Source organism: Microtus ochrogaster, unplaced genomic scaffold (assembly GCF_000317375.1).
Source record: "Microtus ochrogaster isolate Prairie Vole_2 unplaced genomic scaffold, MicOch1.0 UNK57, whole genome shotgun sequence".
Classification (NCBI taxonomy): Eukaryota; Metazoa; Chordata; class Mammalia; order Rodentia; family Cricetidae; genus Microtus; species Microtus ochrogaster.
In genome coordinates, this window is record NW_004949155.1 from 2,102,588 (window position 1) to 2,118,943 (window position 16,356).

General features: G+C 41.2%; 1 pseudogene; it reads right to left on the minus strand.

Annotated features, from left to right (window-relative positions):
* Window positions 1-16,356, minus strand: part of LOC101989253 — a 36,506-nt pseudogene that overhangs the window by 15,082 nt on the left and 5,068 nt on the right.

A 16,356-nucleotide genomic window follows, 5' to 3' on the forward strand; every position in this document is an offset into this window, starting at 1 on the left:
TCATATTTAAGATTAAAGTTCAGAGCTAGAAGTCAGGTAGTGCTGGTACTCATCTTTAATTCTAACACTTGGAAAGCATAGGCAGGTAGGTCTCCAAGTATGAGGCCAACTTGGTCTACAAAATCAGTTCCAGGACAGCCAGGACTGCATATAGAAAAACTCTGTCTCAAAGAGCCAATAAAATTAATAAAAAAGTTCAAAGTTGGAAAGATGGCTCTGTGGTTAAGACTACTCGCGCTGCTCTTGCAGAAGTCCAGGGTTTTGTCCCCAGCTCGTATGCTGGCTCTTAAACACATATATTCTATTTCCAGATACTCTTTTCTGGCCTCCATGGACAACATGTATGCACATAGTACAATACATACACACAAGCAAAAAATATATAATAAAAATACACACAAGCAAATATATGTAATATAAATACACACGATATATATATTAGCATTGTGAGTTGGAAAATGCTCAGTCTGCCCCAAGTTTGAGAGCTGAGTTAGGATTCCCTAGCACCCATATAATTGCCAGGGTGAGTGTGGCAGCTCTCCTGGAGTCCTAGTAGGAACAAGCTGTCTAGATGAATTGGCTAGCACTAGGTTCATTAAGAGATCTTGCCTCAAAATATAAGGAGGAGAGTGACTGAGAAAGACTCAACAACAACCTCTGGCCTCCACATGTACACAACCATTCACTTATACTCATATACAATATTATGCATGTACACACAGTACACTTGTAGCTACATACAAAGAGTGGAGTCCTATGAGCCTGTGCAAATAAAATTATATATCTACAAACATAATTAAGATAAGATAAAGAAAACTTATATCAAACTCCAAATTTCTTGATTCTCTTTTATAGTCAAGCCCTACCACAATTATTGAAACAACTGATGTTTTTCTGTCTCTGTAATTTTGCATTACCTAGAATATTATAAATGGAGCTTTGCATTACATAGCCTTTTGAATTTAGCTTTTTTTACTCAGTATAATGCATTTTAAATTTACCTTCATTGTATGTGTCACAAGTGCATTCAATTTTTTTCCTAATTAGCACTCTATTGTATCATAGATTATTTGTCCATTTACAATGTTGCTTCTATTTTTAGTTATTAGGAATAAAAAAGCAAATGAAAGTTATGTGTGAATTTTACTGTGAAGGTGAACTTTGTTATTTTGCATAAATAGGTAGGGGTGAAATTGCTGGATCACAGAGGACATTTCTATTTAATCTTGTAAAATTCATAAAAGAAACTTCCAAATGGTTTTCAGAGGACACTGTGTTATTTACTTATTCACCAGTAATAATATATGAGACTTATGGGCTGGAGAGATGGCTCAGTGGTTAAATGCACTGGCTGCTCTTCCATTCTTCGGTCGAGGGGCATTTAGGTTGTTTCCAGGTTCTGGCTATGACAAACAATGCTGCTATGAACATAGTTGGGCACGTGTTCTTGTGGCACAATTGAGCATCCTTTGGGTATATACCCAAAAGTGGTATTACTGGGTCTTGAGGAAGGTTGTTTCCTAATTTTCTGAGAAATCACCACACTGACATCCAAAGGGGCTGTACCAGCTTGCATTCCCACCAGCAATGGAGGAGTGTTCCCTTTACCCCACAACCTCTCCAGCATAAGTTGTCATCAGTGTTTTTGATCTTGGCCATTCTTACAGGTGTTAGATGGAATCTCAGAGTTGTTTTGATTTGCATTTCTCTGATGAGTAAGGATGTTGAACATTTCCTTAAGTGTCTTTCAGCCATTTCAGATTCCTCTGTTGAGAGTTCTCTGTTTAGGTCTGTACTCTTATTTTTTTATTGGAATATGTGATCTTTTGGTGTCCAATATTTTGAGTTCTTTGTATATTTTGGAGATCAGACCTCTGTCTGATGTGGGGTTAGTGAAGATCTTTTCCCATTCTGTAGGCTGTCATTTTGTCTTGTTGACCATGTCCATTGCTTTACAGAAGCTTTTCAGTTTCACGAGGACCCATTTATTGATTGTTTCTCTCAGTGTCTGTGCTTCTGGGGTTATATTTGAGAAGTGGTCTCCTGGATATTTTGGGTTAAGCTTTTGTTAGATTTAATGTTTTCCTTGACTGATGAGTCTATTTCCTCTATTGTATCTTCACCGCTTGAGATTCTCTCTTCCATTTCTTGTATTCTGCTGTTCATGCTTGCGTTTCTGGTTCCTGATCTTTTTCTCATGATTTCTGTTTCTATAATTCCTTTGGTTTGTGTTTTATTTATGGTTTCTATTTCAGTTTTCAAGTCCTGGATAGTTTCTTTTATATGTTTGATTTCTTTTTTTGGTTTTCTTTAAGTGATTTGCTGATATCTTCCAATTTTTTGTTTGTCTTTTCCTTAATTTCTTTAAGGGAATTTCTCATTTCATCTTTAAGAATTTCAAACATTCTCTTGAGGTTATTTTCTAGATCATTTTCTTCTGGTTCATCCATATTTGGTTGTTCCGGTCTTGCTGTTGTAGGGTCTTTAGGTTTTACTGGTATTGTGTTGCTCTTTGTGGTATAGCACGTGATCTTACCTTTTCTACTCATCTTTTCCTCTTATAGGTGTGGTTGGGGCTGTCTGAGATTCTGTTGATTAATCTTCTAGATGCCAGTGAATTCAAAGGTCAGATGGTTGTTCCTCATGGTACAATCAATGTCACAGTTCTAGTTACCCTGTTGGTTATTCCTGTTCCTGGAGATAGCTCAGTGTTCCTATGCTTTGGTCTGCTCTCTTGGAGTTTTCTGTCTCAGGCCTACTTTGGCCTAGGTTGCTGGTTTTGATCTGTTTCTGTAAATCCTGGTTTGGATCCCCTCCTGCAGAAGTCCCTGGCTTAGAGTTGGACCTGTTCTGGTAGAGATTACTGGCTCTGGATCTGGTCGCTAGCTCAATCCTGATCCACCAGTGTTTTGGGACTGGGTTGGCTCCCAGGACTGGATTTGCTCCTGGCTTCTGCTCCTGGTGGAGCTTGTTTTCTCAGGCCCTCTCTATCCTAGGTGGCTTGTTCAGTCGCACTCCTGTGGAATTTGTTGCCCAAGGTGGAGTTCCTTGCCTCAGGGCAACTTTGGCCTAAGTTACTCACTGTAAATCTGTAAATCCTAGTCTGAATTCCCTCCTGCAGAAGACCCTGATTTGGAGTTGGACCTGGAAAGGTTTCTGGTTCAGGCCTATTACCTTGGAGGTCCCAGGCTCAGGTATGCCTGGACCAGCAGAGGACCTGATTACTTCCTCAGAGGTCCCAGACTCATGCTCGGACTGCAAAGGTTCCAGGTTCCTGCCTATTCCCTTTGATGTCCCAGACCAATGCCTGAACCCACAGAGGTCCTGGCTCAGGCCTACTCTCTCTGAGTTCCCAGACTCACACCTGGTCCTGTTGACATCTCTGGTTCCTCCCTATTTCCTCGGAGGGCCTTGGTTCACTAATGCCCAGACTGGCTGAGGTCCTGGCTCAGGCCTAGTTCCTCGGAGGTCCTAGACTCTTGCCCAGACCCACCAGCATGTTGGCTTAGGTCTACTCCTTTAAAGGTTCTGGATTCATGTCTGGACCCTCAGCAGTCTCTGGCTCTGGCTCACTCTCTCAGCGGTTGCTCCCCTGTACCTGTTCCAGTGGAGATAGTTGACTCTGGATCTGGTCACTGGCGCAATCTTGATCCGCCCATGTCCTGGAACTGGATTTGCTTTTGGCTTCGGCTCCTGGTGGAGCTTGTTCTCTCTGTGTCTTAGGTAGCTGGTTCAGTCCCACTCCAGTTCTGGTGGAGATCACAGACTCTGAGTCAGGTTGTTGGCTCAATCCTGGTCTGCCAGTGTCCCAGGTTTGGCTCCCGGGACTGAATTTGCTCCTGGCTTCTGCTCCCATTGGAGCTTGTTTCTTTCGGCCCTCTCTGGCCTAGGTGATCCACATGTTTCTTAGGTCATTTGATTGGTAAATCTCTTCCCAACCCTTTACTCTGAGGTAATGTCTGTTTTTGAAGTTGATATATGTTTCTTGTATACAGCAGAAGGATGGGTCCTACTTTCATATCTGTTCTCTTAGCCTATGTCTTTTTTAAAGTAAATTGAGTCCATTGATATTAAGAGATATTAATGACCACTGATTGTTAATTCCTGTTACTTTTCCCATGGTAGTGTTTGTATGCTTCTATTCTTTGAGGTTTGCTGGTATCAGGTTATCTGTTGCCTGTGTTTTCATGGCTGCAGATAATTTCCTTGGGTTTGAATTTTTCTTCTAGTAGTTTCTATAGGGCTGGATTCATGGATAGGTGTTATTTAAATCTGGTTTTGTTATGGAATATCTTGTTTTCTCCATCTATGGTGATTGAAAGTTTTGCTGGGTATAGTAGTCTGAGCTTATATCTGTGGTTTCTTCGTGTCTCTAAAACGTCTGTCCAAATGGTCTTCAGCATTTCCATTGAGAATTCGGGCATAATTCTGATAGATCTGCCTTTATATGTTACTCAGTGTTATTTCTTTGCAGCTCTTAATATTTTTCTTTATTCTGCATGGTTAGTATTGTGACTATTATATGGTTAATAGATTTTTTTTGGTCCAGTCTATTTGGTGTTCTGTAAGCATCTTGTACCTTCATGGGGTTATCTTTCTTTAGGTTGGGAAAGTTCTCATCTATGATTTTGTTGAATATATTTTCTTTGCCTTTGAGCTGGAGTTCTTCTCCTTTTATTCCTATTATTCTTAGGTTTGGTCTTTTCATGGTGTCCCAGATTTCCTGGATGTTTTGTGTTAAGAATTTGATTTAACATTTTCTTTGATTGGTGAATCTATTTCCTCTATCACATCTTCGATGCCTGAGATTCTCTCTTCCTTCTCTTGTATTTTGTTGGTTATGCTTGCATTAATAGTTTCTGTTCATTTACCCAAGTTTTCCATTTCCAGAATTCCACCAGTTTGTGTCTTCTTTCTCATCTCTATTTCAGTTTTCAAGTCTTAAACTGTTTGAACTGTTTGCTTCACCTGTTTGATTGTTTTTTTCATTGTTTTTTAGCTTTCTTTAAGGAATTTTTTGATTTATTCCATTTTTTCTTTGTTTTTTCCTTTATTTCTTTTTTCTTTGAATATTTTTTCTGCTGTCAATTCTTTTTTATTTTATTTCATTTTATTACTTAAAAAATACCAATCCAAATTTTCACTTCTTTTCCTCCTCCCACTTCTCTCCCACTCCCTTCCCCTACCGTCCCCCCCACCCCTCTCCACTCTTAAGAGAGGGCCAGGCACCCTGTCCTGTGGGAAGTCCAAGGCCCTCCCCCATACATCCAGGCTTAGGAAGGTATGCCTCCAAAGAGAATAGGATCCCCAAAAGCCAGTACATGCAGTAGAGACCTATCCCAGTGCCATTGTCATTGGCCCCTCAGTCTGCCCCAACTGTCAACCACACTCAGAGGGACCAGTTTGATCCCATGCTTGTTCATTCCCAATCCAGTTGGAATTGGTGAGCTCCCATTAGCTCAGGCACATTGTCTCAGTGAGTGAATCCCTATCTTCTATTTCTTTAAGGGAGTTTTTCATTTCCTTTTTAAGTGTCTCTATCATCTTCATAAAGCTATGTTTAAGGTTGTTTTCTTCTGCTTCTTTTGGGTTAGGATGTTCAGATTTTCCTGTTGTATGACCCCTGACTTCTGGTATTGCCATGTGGCTTTTTAGGTTGTTGAATGTATTTCTGCATTGGTGCCTTCCTTTCCTCCATTTGGTGTGGGCAAGGTCATTGCTTCTTGCTCAATTTCTTGCAGTCGGTGTCTGTGTCTCAGGGAACCTCTCTTGGATTGCTCATTGCAGTCGCTGTCTGTGTCTTAGGGAGCTGCTCTTGGTCTGCTTTATGTAGTTGCTGTCTGTGTCTCAGGGAGCCACTGAGATCTCCTGGAATGGGTGTGTTTGGAGGTAGAGTGGGACTTGTAGATTACAAGTGTCTGGTGAATGATGGCGTGTTGGAGCAACCTGTCTGCAGGTGGCTTGTCTGCTGGCTGGCTAGTGAAACTGAGGCTGGTGGGGGAGGGGCTTGGGGTTTTGCTTTGAGGCATGGGCCCAGATACTGGGCTGTGAAGATGGAAGCTGATTACTCATCTCTTGGTCTGCTCTGTGCAGATGCAGTCTGTGTCTTAGAGAGCTGCTCAGGTCTCTGGGAATGGGTGGGTTTGTGGACAGAGTGGGACTTGTAGGTTACAGGGTCCAGTCGATGGGGGTTGGTTGGAGCAGCCTACCTGCAGGAAGCTAGCCTGATGGCTGGCTAGTGAAGCTAAGGCAAGTGGGGGAGGGGCCAGGGTTTATTCCCCCCTCCCCTGGGCCTAGGGCCAAGACACTGGGCTGTCCAGCCAGGGAACTGGCCACTCACCTCCTGGCTCACTCTGTCTGGAATGAGAGTCTTAATGAAGAATCATCTTGATGAGGATCAGTTTGTGGGCATGGCATGGGCATGTCTATGTGGGATTGTCTTAATTGTTAATTGATATAGAAGACCCAGCCCAGTGTGAGCAGCAGTGTGTAATGAGTGGCAAAAGGTAGCTGAGAGCAAGTAAGGTTGCATGCATTTTTTTCTCTCTGGTCTTGACTGTAGATATGATGTAACCAGTCACTTCCCATTATGACTTCTCTGCTATGACAGGCTGTACCCTAAAATTGTAAGCTGAAACAAACTGCTTTTTCCCATAAACTGCTTTTTGTTCCAAGTATTTAGTTACAATAACAGAATAAAACTAGAACAATATAGTATTTCTTTCTGTATATGGGTATTTGTATGCAAAAGTTTCTGTTCCTCCCAGTTCCACAGCCATTCAGTCTCAAATACATATACAGGGGCTTATATTAATCATAAACTTTTGGCCTATTGCTCAGGCTTATTATTAACTTGCTCTTACAACTTAAATTAATCCATAATTCTTATCTATTTTTATTTTATTTTTATTTTATTTTATTTTTTTTGGTTTTTCGAGACAGGGTTTCTCTGTGGTTTTGGAGCCTGTCCTGGAACTAGTTCTTGTAGACCAGGCTGGTCTCGAACTCACAGAGATCCACCTGCCTCTGCCTCCCAAGTGCTGGGATTAAAGGCGTGCACCACCATCGCCCGGCTTTATTTTATTTTTTTTAAAGATTTTATTTATTATGTATACAACTTCCTGCCTCCATGTATGCCCTCAGGGCAGAAGAGGACGCCAGATCTCATTACAGATGGTTGTGAGCCGCCATGTGGTTGCTGGGAATTGAACTCAGGTCCTCTGGAAGAACAGTCAATGCTCTTAACCACTGAGCCATCTCTCCAGCCCTTCTTATCTACTTTTAGTCTTGTGGTTTGCTACCTTTTCTCAGTAAGGCATTTTCATCTTGCTTCCTCTGTGTCTGGCTGGTGACTGTGTCTCTGTCTTTCTTCTTCCCAGAATTCTCCTAGTCTGGTTGCCCCACCTATACTTCATGCCTGGCTACCAGCCAATAAGCATTTTATTAAGCCAATATAAGTGACTAACCTTTGCAGTGTGCAAGAGCATTATCCCACTGCAGGTGATCTCACTTAGCATAATGTCTTTTAGATTTATCCATGACAGATTTCTTTGTTTTAAAATTTATATTATTATTAGTGTGTATGAACGTACTGTGGCTTGTGTGTTGAGGTCCGAGGATGACTTTGTGTAGTTTGTTTCTTCTTCCACATTTTCATGAGTTATGAAGACCTAATTTAGGCCATCAAGCTTTCATGGCAAGGACATTTAAACTCTGAGTCATCGTCCCAGCTCCAATTAAAAAAAGTCCCCTTAACTCCTCTTAGATCCATCCTTGCCTCCCTACCTTGCAACTTCATATCCTTAAAAAAAATAATACATTGACTCCAATTTGTGCAGTCAATATATTCCAGGGTGTAGGGCCCATCCACTGGAGAAAATAGTATGGGGGTTCCTTCAAAAATATAAATAAAACTACTATATAATCCAGATTTTCTACTTCTTCTTATACAGCTAAAGGATGTAAAATCCATGTTTCCAAACAATGCCTGCATACTCATATATATATGTATTAGTATTTAGTCATTATAGTCAGCGTATAGAATAAATTCTACAAGGAGCTGCTCTTTTAGAGAAAACTAACTCTCCTCCCAGAAGTCACCAACTGTCCATAGCGTCTCAGGGGTGAAGCCTTGTGAAAACCTCCCCTTTATATTCTAGAATGTTGACTGACATGATCTTGAGCAGACAACCATGGCTCCATTAGCTGCTGCCAACTTCAGAAAGAAGCTTCTGTGACCAAAGTTTAGAGCTGCTCTAATTTGTGGAGTGCATTGCTGGCAGAGCTGTGCTGGGCTGAAAGGTAATGTTCTCAGATCACACTGGCTCTAGCAGGCTCCACATGATACTGTGTGCAGGAGAGATGAATGGGAGCCACTCTTCTGTGCAGTTTCTGGTTTTGGCATTTTGGGGCTCAGAAATCTCCTCCTAACCCATTCAGGCTGTTGGAGGAACATAATGCCCATGGATGCAGAACTTCTGAAGGCTACATATCCATATAAAATCCATATACATTTTCATCCTCTTACTTAGAAATGGACACTTAGGTTTATTCCATATGTTGACTATAGTGACTAAATACTAACACATATGTACGAGTGTGCAGACATTGTTCGGAAACACAGATTTCATCCTTTAGCTGTATAAGAAGAAGTAGAAATCTGGATTATATAGTAGTTTTATTTATATTTTAAAGGAACCCCCATACTGTTTTACACAATGGCTATATTTTCTTGAACATTTGTTTGTGTGTTTTTGATTCAAGGTCTTACTATGCAGTCCTGGCTAGTTTGGAACTCACTATGTAGACCAGGCTGGCCTTAAACTCACAGAGCTCCACCTATCTCTGCCTCTGAGTGCTGGGATTAAACATGTGCACCACCACACCCAACTCATAATTGCTATTTTTAAAAAATTAAATTCTTTCATCCTTCATAATCTCTTGAGTGAATTTTAGTCATTTTCAGCTCGCAGTAGCCTTTCTTATGCCCTTTTCTTCTTCCCAACAAGTCTTCCTGCTCTCATGTCTTTTCTCTCTGTGTGCGACTGACCCACAGAGTTTAGTTAGGGTTGTATACACACAATGACTGTTTTAACTTATTCTCCCTTCAACAATGGCTAAAGGTTGTCTTTTCTCCAAATCCTCTGCAATACTTATCCTTTATGTTTTTGGTAACAGCCACCCAAACATGTTTCTGAATTTTCACTTGTACTGCTCTTATGTGTGTTTTTTTTTAAAAAAATATTTATTTATTTATTTAGTATACAATGTTCTGTCTGTATGCCTACAGGCTGGAAGAGGGCGCCTGACCTCATTACAGATGGTTGTGAGCCACCATGTGGTTGCTGGGAATTGAACTCAGGACCTTTGGAAGAGCAGGCCATGCTCTTAACCACTGAGCCATCTCTCCAGCCCTCTTATGTGTGTTAAGAGAAAGATTTATTAGTGTTCTTTATTTACTTTTATAAAGATTATTCAGGGCAGTTATAAGGGCGTTATATTATACAATTATCAATAAATGTAAAATGCATTGCACGTAGGTGAAATATAGTAGTATACAAAAAGGCATTTAAATGCTTATTATTTTATTTCTATAAATCGTTTAGGCAATATAATACCTTGATATGTGTATACAATGTGTAGTGATCAAACCATGGTAATTAATATATTAGTTTCCTCACTATTATTTTTGTTTGTAGTCTGTGAGCTCCTAACATCTAGTTATTCATAAAATGTATAATGTGTTATTGTGTGTTTTGTAGAGTTCTGGAAGCCTAGAATATATTAAATTTATCTTACTTCCTTTGGGTATCCACTATGCAAACCCCCATAACCTCACTAGTTTCTCCCTCCTTGGTGTCTAATAGTAACAAGTCCACATTTCAATTAACTCTAAAATGTTTGTGCAAGAGACCATGTAGTATGTGTCATTCTGCTTCTGACTTATTTCACTTAATGTAATGTCTTCTGGTTGCATGCACTTAGCCACAAATGATAGAATATCACTTTTATGATTCATTTACATTCTATTATATAGGTGTGTGCCTCATTTTCTTTATCTATTCATTTGTTCATGAGCATCTGGGTTATTTTTATATCTTATCTTTGTGAATAGTACTATAACAAATGGGCATGTAAGTGTGTTCTGATATGACAATATTTATTTTGGATGTATTCTTGTCTTAGTTAGGTTTTTATTCCTGTGAAGAGACACTATGACCACGGCAACATTTAATTGAGGGGACTTGTGCAGTTCCAGAGTTTCAGTCCATTATCATCATGGTGGGGAACATGACAGCATGCAGGCAGACATGGACTGTGGGAGTTGAGAGTGTTACATCTTGCAGGCAACAGGAAATCAACTTTCACACCGGGTGATATCCAGAGTATATGAAACCTCAAAGCCCACTCCCACAGTGACACAGTTCCTCCAACAAAGTCATACCCACTCCAACAAAGCCACACTTCCTAATAGTGTCATTCTCTATGAGATTATGGGATTATGGGGGTCAATTACATTCAAACTACCACAATACTCAAAATGATATAGCTACTGTTAGTATTCAGACATCTGTACTGGCTTGCCCTTAGGGTTCTGATAGGTTATGTCCTGTGTACATTCGCTATGTTCCCTTTTAAAAGGGCCCTACCAACCTCCCATCTCTCTCTCTCTCTCTCTCTCTCTCTCTGCCTCTCTCTTCTCTTCTGCTGCTCCTGTCCCTAGAGGCCGTCCCCCTCCCCTTTTCTCTTTTTACATTCCTTTTCCCTTAATAAAAACCCCTCCACGTAAACTCTGTTGCACGGCATCATTCTCATGCTTGCCATTTTTTCTAAACCACAACAGTTAGATCATATGATATATCTATTTTAGTTTCTTTAGGAAACTTTAAGATAAAACTTTCTGTACTGGGCATATTAGTTCACATTTCTGTCAGAAATGCATGAAAGTTTTCTTGCTAGCATCTATTGTTTTCATGAAAATATGTTTGATTGTACACCTGTAATCCCAGCAATAGGGAATCTGAGCCAGGAGGATTGTAAATTTGAAGCCAATCTGGGAAATTTTATAAATTCTGTCCAACTTGTGGTATATGTCAAGAGCCTGATTTGAAAAACAAATGAATAAACACCTTCCTCTAAACTCCACAAAGAGTAACAGTACAAAGTTGAGGCCAGAGGCATGGATCTATAATTCCAGTACTTGGGAGGTATTGAGGTAGGAGAATTAGAAGCTCTAACTTACCCTTGGTCACATAGCAATTTCAAGACCAACCTGAACTACCTACCCGAGAACCTGTCTCAAAAACAATTTAAGAAAAATTAATAATTGCTATTTTAACCGTGGTAAGATGGAACCTCATTATAGCTTTGGTTCACTTCTACAAATTTTCACGTGTTTATTGGTTACTTGTATCTCTTCTTTTGATGATTTGTCCAATGTAAATTTTATTGCTTGATTTGTTTTAGTCCATCAAAAATAATCTTCATATGCTTTGCATATTAATTCTCTACCTGTTATATAGCGTGCATAGACTTTCTCCATTTTGACAGTAGTCTCTTCATAGTACTGCACTTTATCATTTCATAGGATCTTATTTGCAATTTTTTTTGTTCTGTGTTCTATGCTTTGGAGTCCCATTCAGGAGGCCATTCCATTGCATATGCCAAAGATTTTGACCCTCCATGGTTTCCTGCGGCGAACTCCTCGACCAGCGAGAAAGAACGACCACCACACACGAGGATTCTTTTCAGATCACGCTTTACTGGAGTGCACTTGGTTGAGAGAGAGCATGAAGCGAAGGGGCCCAAGAGCACTAAGGCAGCTGCTTATATAGGGAATTGGCATATGGGTCACCCTGTGATTGGCTGCCACCATCAGCTGACACCAGACTACTTCGGGATAGGCCTAGGGACCATTATCCACCATGCATGCGGGAAGCGGGGGACACGCAGCTCTCAAAGGCATAAGCCAAATATGGAGTTGTTTATAACCAACAAGACAGGATGTGGTGCCATCTTATAATGGCGATCTTGTCCGGCTCCCTGCAGTTTCCTCTGGTAGTTTCAGATCTTACATTAAGATATTCTATTCATTTATTGTGATTTCAGTATGGAGAGAAGGGGTCAGGTTTTGGTTTACTGCATGTGAATTGACGCCACGTTGAAACTTTAGCTAAGAATCAGTTGATTATAAATGCAGAGGCTCATTATTCCATTCCATTGACCTGTGCATCTATTTATACACCAATGGTGTGCTTTTTGGCTACTATCATTTTAAAAATACAAACACGATACTTTATCTTTAAGATTACTTTGACAACTCTTTACTAGCTGCAGCATTGAGAGAGCAGTCTTTGTACCTCGCCTGGGCAACACAATAGAGCCAACCCTGTTGGTGGAGGTGTGGGTGAGCCAGTCCCAATATTGTGAACATGGGAGAACTGTGCCCATTACTCTTCTATCTTGTAGCAGCTTGGGTGGGGAAAAGATGCCCTCCCCCAAGAACAGGAGACCCGTCCTGGCCCTCAGGCTCTGCTTCTCTGATCTTCCAGCATTAACTCCTATATCTGACTCTGAGTTTTTATTATTAATACCAATTAGAATTTGTGCTATATGTTCTTTTAGCACTGAGATTAGTAACATCCAGAAAAACCAGACCCAACTCTGAAAACAGCACTGAAATCAGTAACAGAATTCTGAAGCTATTACTAGAGTCCACAGGAACAATTTTTTCTCTTCAGAGAAACCTCAAATTTTCCTTTAAGGCTGGCTACACACATGCACACATGCACACACACACACACACGAAAAGCAATCCCCGAATCTACAAAATAATGCTTAAATCAATCTAAATTACATACATAAGTAAACAGAATAGTAACATGTATCCATGGATTGAAAGAGCTCTTTATGTCAGTACTGGCCTGTGTGCTGGCCTCTGCCTTATAATTGATTGATTTCAGGCTTGGTGGCAGCGCTCTAGGTCTTGTTACCGAGTCCCCTGCTCTCCCCCCCACCCCGCCACGCCCCCTCAGGCGAGGTTGTCAGGGCAACCAATGCGGAGCACTGTGGACAGGCTATAATGTCTGCTTGTCTGCTGGCTGCAGTGCTTGCTGCAGTGCTCACAGCTTTCAACCAGCACCTCTGGGCAAGCCCTGCACATCCACCAACTTCGCTTTCCCCATGAAAACCTGGTAACTATGACGTACGTATGGTAGCAGCTGGAGTGTTGTCTCCTTCCAACGACAGTGTACTTCGAAATGTGGCAAGAAACATTTGGCTGAAACAGATGAAGTCAACATCTGCTTGTGAAATTCTCAATAGGTGCTGGCGTCTGTGGAGGGCCTGAGGGAGGGAAACAGAGAGGGGCTATGCTTCTGCAGATTATTTAGCCTCAAGAGTCCAGTTTCACATAAGCAAAATGAGGCATGCTGTCTTTCTGTAGACATTTCATTAGGGTTCTCTGCATTTGCCAGTGTGAGCTTCTCTTCTCAAGTTCTCAAGCCTGATTACCAGTCTTGGAGGCTCTCTTCATTGTTTGCTTTAGTCTTCCAAGATGGGGCCTGCAGGTACCAGTTGTGACATACACTGGCTTGCACTTTTTTTTTTATTATTAGAAACTTCAAGGGTACAAACACGTGTGTGCGAGAGCCAGCACCTCCACGGTCTCCTGTCAAGAAATCTTCACAGAGTGTCAGTGAATGATTGTGGGGAGTTCTCAGAGTCATGACAACTCACAAAGGTACAGTGCTTCATGAATTCTGGAAAGTGTGGAAAGAATTGCAGGTAGTTTTATCTACATTTATTCAGGAAGGCAATGCTTTGTTATGAAAACCTCCATTTTTGGTTTTAGAGACGTGCAGATTACATAGGGCGATATTATAGAGGAAATTAGGGTCCTCTCTTGGGGTTCTTAGTCTCCACTTAGAAAAGCATTTAAGAATAGACTCAAATGGAAGCCCAAGGACTACTTCATTACAGTTTAAAGGGAAAAAATCCCCACGCGATCAAGCTGTAAACCCTCCCCCACAGCTGCTCGAGAAGGAAGATGGAGGAGAAAAGCCGTGTGGATTAAGTAGGTATGGAGGTCAGACACATGCTGGGCAGGGGAGCTTTCGAGAAAGAATGAGGAGGCACAAGGTGTCAGAAAAAGCATACTCATGTTTTTGCCAGCATCTCAACCTCCCCCCCACCAACAAAAAAAAAAAGGAAAAAGGAAAAAGGAAAAAGAAAAACAGAGATGATTGTACCTAAAGGTTGCAGGACCCAGTGGAATGTCATGGTGGCCCATAGGGGTTATTACTCTGAGGGAATGGGATGGAAATTCTGGGAAGAAAAAGTACAGTATTTCATTAAAGGGAAAATTATTTAGCCTGTTTCTTTAGCATGCCTTAAGGTAAGCCTGTCTTTCTAGGAGTGTCCCCTTGGCTAGGAGGGATTTTACATCTCCACCGAGAGCAGAGATTTTCTCTTACTGGGCATTTATGACTGTTCTAACAATCTGTCAGCATCATGCCTTAGTGAAAGAGAGAGGCCTCTTCAATGGTATTGCTTTTGTGGATGTTGACACTGAAATGCTCCTGCAGAATTATGGAGCTTCTGTAGATGGATTGTGGAAGTCGCCAGCTTCTGTTTGTTGCTGAAGACAGATGAGGTCTGTCACATGGACTTAGAAGTTGTTTTCAATGGAATTCACCAAAGAATGGGCCTAATTTGCAATGGGGGAAATGTCTTGTTGAGTTGGGCAGTGAACAGAACTGGAAAGTGACTGGAACAGGAGTAGCTCAGACTGGCTTACCCTCTAGGAGGTCCAGAGCACGTGACTTTTAGGGCTTTTGTCTGCTCACTGGCTGGCAATTCAGAGAGGTTAAAGACCTATGAAGATAAAGATGTATAGGCATGTGGATGGCACAGTCTTAAAGTCCTAAAAGAACATCAGAGTAGTTTCATGACTGTATGAAAAGACTCAGGAGACAGGGACATTTTCATTCCCGGAGTGCTTGCCCCAGGAGCTAAGCAAACTGTGGTAACCTGAGGAACTGTGTGGTAATTCTTATCAGTGTGGAGAAAAAGAAACAAATCTAAGCAGAATTGTTTAAAGATGAGGGCAAGCGTGTTGGCAATCTCTACAGAAATCCAAAGAAAGCCGAGGTTTGGCAGTAGAATGATATGTGGACTTTCAAGAGCCTGCTCGGTGGTAATTTTAGCTGCAGCCTGTGTGGTATTTCTTGATGTTCGCACAAATCCTTCCTAAAAACAACTGATACTGTAGTATAAACAGTTTTTGTATATTAGAAGATAGTTTAAAAATAGCAGATTATTTCATAAAAAGAAAAATATCCCTCTAGGTCCTGATCCTAGAAATTGCAATGGCAATTAGCAATTTATCATTATAATTTTTCTGAAAATGGCTTAATTAAAAAATCTGGAATAGTAATCCAGTTTGAATCATTAAAAAAGATTTATGGGCTGGAGAGATGGCCCAAAAGGGCTGGAGAGATGGCTCAGTGGTTAAGAGTGCTAACTCTTCTTCCAGAGGTCCTGAATTCAATCCCCAGCAACCACATAGCGGCTCACAGTCATCCTATAATAGGATCTGGTGCCCTCTTCTGGTGTGCAGGCAGAACACTGTATACTTTTTGCTTTATGTGTTTAAGATTTTTGCCTGCATATATGTATGTGTACAACATATGTGCCTGGTGCCTAAGGAAGTCAGAAGAGGGCATTAATTGTCCTGGGACTAGAGTTACAGGAAGCTGTGGACTATGTGCATGCTGGGAACCAAATACCAGCATTCTGCAAAAGCAACAAGAGCTGACTCTTCAGTATGGTTTGTTTGAATCTTACCTGACTTATCAAATTACTCTTCATAACTTAATTATGAAAATTACAGACCAAAAAGAGCTCACAAAATGCCATATGATCACTACCTGAATGCTTGCCACTGCCGTCAAAGTTTGGGGTTCTGGAAATAATGTCAGACTATAGATATTTGGATGAAGTGGAACTTGACCTTGAAAAGGAACCAATTATGATCCTCAGTTTTGGACTACAGTTTTTTTTCAACATCCAAAGCTTTTTAATAACAGTAAGATCCAGGGTTAGTTTTTGTAGCCGCGGCTGGCCCTTCTGCCTCTGGCACGTTCAAACTTCCGGCCCTTGGAGCAGACATAGGGTTTGGTATGGCTGTGTGGGGTTCCTGGGGCCTTGCCAAAATGCCGGTACACCTCTCGGCCCTTCCGAGGTCCAGACAGGAGCACAGTGCCACGGCCCTTGGGAGACTCCAAGGCCAGCTGGTCAAAGGTGAGGATCTTACCCCCAGCCTTGAGGATGCGACTTCGGGCCTGGCAGTGCACA